The following is a 6,462-nucleotide window of genomic DNA, read 5'->3' as shown; positions in this document are numbered from 1 at the left end:
AATGAAAGAGGGGCAGATTCTATACAGCAGGTACCACTGAGGCAAGCCCCTCCCCCGACTAGGATTGCTCTCAGCATTGGTCAGTACAGCCGGATTCTAGCCCTTTACAAGCCTGGCAGACCCTGGAGCCCAGGCTTAGCCTCTGCTCACCTCCCTGTACCCTGCGGGTGAACTTGCCAAGCATCGTGCAGGACAGCAAACCATTTTTCTTTTTAATTAGTCTATCGATTCCTTTCAGATATGATGAACCTTTGGTGCCATTGGCCAGACTCTGTCTTGGACGCTAGTAGTTAATCATTCTCAAACCCAGATGTCCCCAGACCCTCCGTGTCTGTATCGAGGGGCAGCCAGTGAGGGTAACATGCTGCAGACCCCGAGTCCAAGTGGAGGGACCACGGTCATACCTACCCGCAGCACACCAAAGGGCCTGCCACCTGGACCATGTTTGTTTCCCTCTTCAGAGTGAGGACGAGTCAGCTGGGGGTGGGAGCTCATGAGCAGTCAGTCCCTGGCCCCCCAGAAGCACCACCCCACTCTGGTCAAGCACTGACCATGGGCAGCATGGGAGGCACGCGGGCAGCCCTCCTCTGTTGCTGCTGACCCTGATCTTGGTGTGGGCCTGGGTCTCCCTGCTGTAGAGCTGCCTGGTTACAAGTAAGGGATGTAGGTCTGTCTCCCGGAGCCACACAAACCCCTCCGACCGCTGCTCTGTGGGTGGGGCGATGGGACCTGTTGTTTAGGCCTCAGACACCTCCCACCCAGGGTCAAGAAGCGCTTTCACCCCAGCTGTGTGTGTGTGTGTGTGTATCCCCGCTCCAGGCCTCAGCCGTGCACACCCTCGCCTGTGTGCTTCTGCTCCAGAAAGGGAGCTGCTGCCCTGGCTCCACCCTCAGGTGGAGGAGGCTCGCTGCGTGCTGCGTGCTTGGTGTGTGTGCAATGTCCCTGTTTGTGGGAAGGGTAGATGCTCTGGGTGGTCGCCACTAGCTCGGCCCCCTGGCCCCTTTACAGTCCTCAGAAGATGGGCCCCACTGACCCTGACCTCAGGATGCTCACAGGATGCGGGCTCCCCCCAATTCACACCTGGATGCTCGCAGCATGCAGGCCAGCCTGCCTCAGGTTGCCCACGAAGGGTCCAGGGAAGAGTCCCGCTTTTTTCCATTTCAAATATCACATAAATCTTACTGGGTGGCCGGTCCCTGGGACATGGTCTGTAAGACACACACAATGGCGGTGAGACTCCCCGTGTTGGAGGCTTGGGCGCTTCTGGGCTGCACCTGAGTTGTGACCCTGGGGGCCCAGGGGTGAGAGGGAGATGCCACTGACCGCTGACCACCCACTTCCTCCATTAGGCTGCCCCCTTCTCCCATCTCTCCTTGTAAAACAGAAACAAACCCACGTGTGCTTCTTTCACGGCCATCCCGGTTTTAAAATGACTAAGCTGTTTTCTTTACGTTATTGTAAGGACCTCTTGTCTGCCTTAGTCCTCCTGAAAAAGAAAACGAACAGACGCCCCCAGCGTCACAGGGCAGACGGGCAGACAGCTGGAGGGGAGCCCAGGAGGCCTCCGCACAGTGAGGCAGCGAGCACTGATTGGGAAGGGGCAGGTGGGCTTCCTGGCCTCTGCGGTGATGCAGGCCTCTGCCTGGGATACAAAGCCCTGCATCTACGGCCCCTCCCCGGGGCACCCGCTGCTTAGGGCATGTTCCCTTCTGCTGTCACTCCGTGTGGCCTGTTTTTCACCTCGGTCCTATCTAAGTTATGAGGCAGCCCCTCTGGCCGGCCAGGACTCGTGCAGGCAGTGTTGTTTTTAAGGAGTCAGGACAGTTGCTCCCCCTCAACGCAGAAAGACGGGGCCTGCTTTCTACTCCCACGAGGGAACTCACAGGGCAGTTCTACTCTGTCCCCGAGGGTGGCTGAGTGCGTGAGTGGGGACCTGTAGGGGCACAGGCGGGAGGCTACCCAGGCACAGGAGGCAGGGCTCTGAGGGCGGGCACGGCCCAGGGAGGTGACAGCAGGACAGTCAGTCACCTGAGGGAGGTGGGGCTGGAAAAGCAAGACAGGAGGGACCTCTCACGTGCTTACAGAGCCCTGCCACTTGGAGTGACGCAGCAAGGACGGGGGTGGGGGTGGGGGGTTGCCACGTTGGCATCGCTGGCCCAGTGAGGAGGGTATGGAGGTGCCACCCTGAGTGCCCAGCTGGAGGACTTGGTGAAAGCTCGGACTTGAGGACCTTTGGGAACTGGCCCACCCTTAAAACCAGGTGTACTCTGCCCCTTCACCCGAGCTAGCACCGGCCCACCCCCAGCCTAGACTTCCCCCGCAGGCCTTGGGAAAGGGCCAGGGGCTCAGGATGCTGTCTGAAGGCAAAGGAAGCCAGGAGGCCCTCGGAGCTCCCAGAAAGCACCCCACACGAGGAGGGAGACAAGTTGTCAGGCGCTCCCTAGGGAGCTGACAGTGAACCCCAGAGAACTGGGAAGGGTGGTTGAAACACCACTGCCACCTGCGGCATGCTCTCGAGGCTCTTGTTTGCTTTGAAAATGAGACGTCTAAGTCCGCCAGGTGCGGAGAAAAGAGCATTTGTTTACCATCCCTTGCTTTCATTTGCTGTGCTGTTGTCAATGTTTTGTTGGCTAAGGCACTTCGAGGGAGCAGAAACAAGGCTTGTGTTTAGAATTGTGTTTGGGAAGCTCCATATTGATTTGTCTCGTCGGTTGGTTCCCACTTAATTTGGCACCATCGATCCCATTACTGAGTGTCAACCCCTTGTAACAAGAACCGTCTGGGCAACAATGGGCTCTCTCTGTCATTGGGTCTCCTTAGGGACCGAGTCAAGAAGTTCGGGGATACCTCTTGATCATCCCCCCGGTGGGTCAGCAGGTGGCGCCCCAGCCCCAGGAAGTGCTGATTCTTTGCCTGTGAGCATCTCCGCCCTCCTGGGCAGAGTGGCTCAGATGCAAACTTAGGAGGTGGCATGGAAGGAGCTAAGCCTTTTCCCTTCTTGTAACACTCTCTGTGCAGCCTAAAGGCCCACGGCTCTGTGCCAGCCTCCGAGGGGTCTGCACGGTTTGGAGGTCCACCTCATGTCCCGCTGTGAGCATGGGCACGGGCAGGTAACGGCATCCTAAGTGAAGTTGAATTTGTAGGCAAACCAGAACAGTGCACATTTGTTCTTTAGTGTGAGAAAAGCAAGCCTTGGGGCGTGGTGGGTTAGGTAGTTCAAAACCACCTGCTACAAGTTGGCATTGGCTCAGTGGCAGTGGTTTCTGGTTTCCATGCAAGACAAGCTTCCACCTCTGCCCATGATCTAAGAGCTGCACCTGCAGCCAATGAGGATCCCGGTGATGGAGACTCTCTTGTGAGTGGGGGCTGGTTACATCGTTACAAAGGGAGGGCAAGGGGGTCTCAGTGACTTAGTGAGTTGTGTGTTGGGCTGCTAACCCCAAGGTCAGTGGTTCAAATCTACTAGCCACTCCTAGGGAGAGAGATGAGGCTTTCTGCTCCTGTTAAAGATGTACAGCCTCAGAACCCAAAGGGACAGTTCTCCTCTGCCCTGAAGAGCCCCCATGAGTCAGAATGCACTGGTTGACAGTGGGTTGTTTGCCTGCCTGTCTGTCTGTAAGGACTAGCTAAAGTCCCTAAGTCAAAGATTCGTCATTGGAGACTTAATTGTATACAGGAATTATGGTTGACCGTTTGAAAGGATGTTAATGTCTGGACATTTCAATATCATGTCTGACACTTTGTACTTTGGAGCCAGTAACAATCTTCCTGGTCTCTATCATTCCCCAGGGTCTTTGATGAAAGGCCCCAGACACTGCCCTTTAGGGAGCCTGGGGAAGAAGAAAGGAGGGAGGGATCGATGGGCGTGGGAGCAGCAGGGTGGTCCCTGAGAGGCTGGCCAGACAGGAGTGGCTCCTGGGCTTCCAGGTGCTCCCTCCAGGCTGCTTATCTCTCCTGGGGCTCCGACAGCAGGACTGCCGGGGACAGCCTCCTGTACCTCCATTAACTAGAGTCCTTTTCACTCGCGGGCTCCTGCTCCTGCGCAGGCTGTGGGAGCGCCCTGCATCCTTTTAAAGCCTGTTTCTGACCCCCTGCAGAAGCTGACTCCTACGCGCGCTCATGCGTCTAGCCCCAGGGGGCTGTTCTTGCAGGGGTGCAGATGTCAGGCCGTGGGGGGCGACAGCAGGCGCAGAGCCGCTGCAGCTCGCGCTCTTGTAACCCGGGGTGAAATCAGCTGGTGTTCTTGGCGCCGGAAGGTTGGGCACCATGCCCAGCACACTGGCCCCTGGCCCCACCTCCTCGCTGCCCTTCCCGCCGCATAGCCGCAAAGGCCCGCCGGCCTGCGGGCTCAGGAGTGGGGCCCACAAGGCAGCGTGTCCGCACTTTCTTCCACCATCTCGGGAAACTACTCACCTCCACACTGGGTGTTGTCGTCCATGTCCTTCCGGTTTTCCCCTCAGCGCCACTGAGTCGGCAGCAGCGCCCCCTGCAGGCCGCTCACCGTGGCGTCAGTGTGACTCAGGCGCCCCCTGCGGGTCTCTGAGACTAACTGCTCATGGGGGTAGAAAGCCCCATCTTTCTCCCCATGAGCTGCTGGTAGTTTTGAATTTATGACCGAATGGATCATAGCCCAACACGTAACCACAACACCCCCAAGGCCCCTAGATGCCCCATCATGTTGTGCATATGCCATCGGTCAGACCCCGGTGTGATATCCTTTCCCCAGCTCCCTGGGTGACGGTCCTCACTCCACCAAGTACTGCACACGTGCCAAAGGAGCTCCGCTGCGTCTGCCTTGAACTGCTGCGTGTAACATCAACTGTTCAAGCCCACCAGCAGCCCTGGGGCAGGACGAGGTGGCTGCTCCTGTCCGTACCCCTCTGTGAGTCGCAGCCGCCTCAGTGGCAGTGTGCCGGTGTGTGATGTATGGAACGGCGGCTGAGTCTGCAGCTGGCCCCATCTGCTGTCTGCAGGTTTCCCGAGCGGGAACTGGGTTTGCCCGGGGCCATGCAGCAAGTCAGAAATTGGTAGAACTGGGATGGATCCTGGTCTATCTGAACCCTGACCCACACTGGTGACCTCCCGGCTCAGTTCTACCCCGGATGAGCCAGTGGGCTGGGCGGCTCGGTGGTCTGAACCCCGTGGCCCAGAGAAGCTGCTTCAGCTGCAGCAGCGCTGTTTGTGCCCACGTCGGCCTCCCTCGGGAGACCATCAGGATAAGACTTTGCTGAAAACAGGGACTCTTTGTTTTTGATGTCTTTTTAAAAATTAATATATATCATATCATTCCATAGTTCAGTCACATCAAGGCAGAATCGGACAATTTGGAATCCACTTTATTCTTCTTCCTTGGCTTGCTTTCCTTTCCCAGTCCTCCCCACCCCCCCCCCCCCACGCCCCACACTTCATCCCATCTTAAAGGATCAAGGGGGGAAATTAAGGAACTTGTTTTGTGCAAGCATGATTGGCACAAGTAAGAATTACTGTACTAGAGAGAAATCCGGCGCGGAAACGTTTCTGCCCTACACTCCAAAGCTAGGGAAACGGATGCCTGTTTCGGCTATCTTTTTTTTTTTTTTTTCTGAAGAAAAAACACGGATTTGCCCCAGGGAAAACTCCATCTGCTGGAGTCTGGGGCCCCAGGGGACAGACACACCAGGATGGACGGGGAGGCAGGACTTCCGGCTCTGAGGGCCACAGCCTGGATCTGTAGAACCGGACAGGGGGCGCCCCGCCTGCTGGTACCACCCCCTCCCACAACTGCACACAGGCACCTGTAGGGTGATGGAAGCAGGGCAGAGGTGGGGCAGCAGATGGCGCCCCAACTGCAGTGAAGCACACAAGCCAGAGCTACCACCCCAACTATCCTTGCCTTCCTCCTCCCTCCCCAACCAGGCCCCTTCGGTCCCCTGACACCCCACCTGCCCCTGCCAGGCCCTGCTCTCCCCCACTGGTCCAGCTCCAAGGCCTGCTCCTCCGTGATCGGGCAGAGGAGGGAGCAAGGCTCGGCTGTGCCCTGCTCAGAGAGCAGCTTCTCCCCACTCAACCTAGGGGGCGTTGTGCTGTTAAGTGCAGCCCTCCTTGCTGGCCCAGCCCTCAGGCCTGCTCAGCTACCCCTCCCCCTCTTTCTTCCAACAATTCTCTCAGGAAGGCTGGCTGAGCTGGGGGTCCAGAGTGGAGCCCCTGGGCGGACCTGGAACTCAGCCCAGCCTGGCCTTTGAAACGGGTGTCAGCTTCTGGGAGCAGCTCCGGCCTCACCTCATGGCACGGGTTCCTTCCTGTGCAGCAAGGGGACCAGAGGTAGGGCAGGGGACCCCCGAGAGGCAAGGACCCCAAGGCCCACAGCCCACCCAGTTCATCTGCCTCTGGAGGGGGCTGCCTCCCGGGACCATGCTGGGCTCCCCGGCAGTCCGGGGGTTCTCCCACTTGCCCAATTAGTGCTAATTGGGAGCAGGCAGTGGG

Source organism: Echinops telfairi, unplaced genomic scaffold (genome assembly GCF_000313985.2).
Source record: "Echinops telfairi isolate 266 unplaced genomic scaffold, ASM31398v2 ScPeMD7_7420;HRSCAF=8458, whole genome shotgun sequence".
In the NCBI taxonomy this organism is placed as follows: Eukaryota; Metazoa; Chordata; class Mammalia; order Afrosoricida; family Tenrecidae; genus Echinops; species Echinops telfairi.
This window is presented reverse-complemented; position numbering follows the sequence as displayed.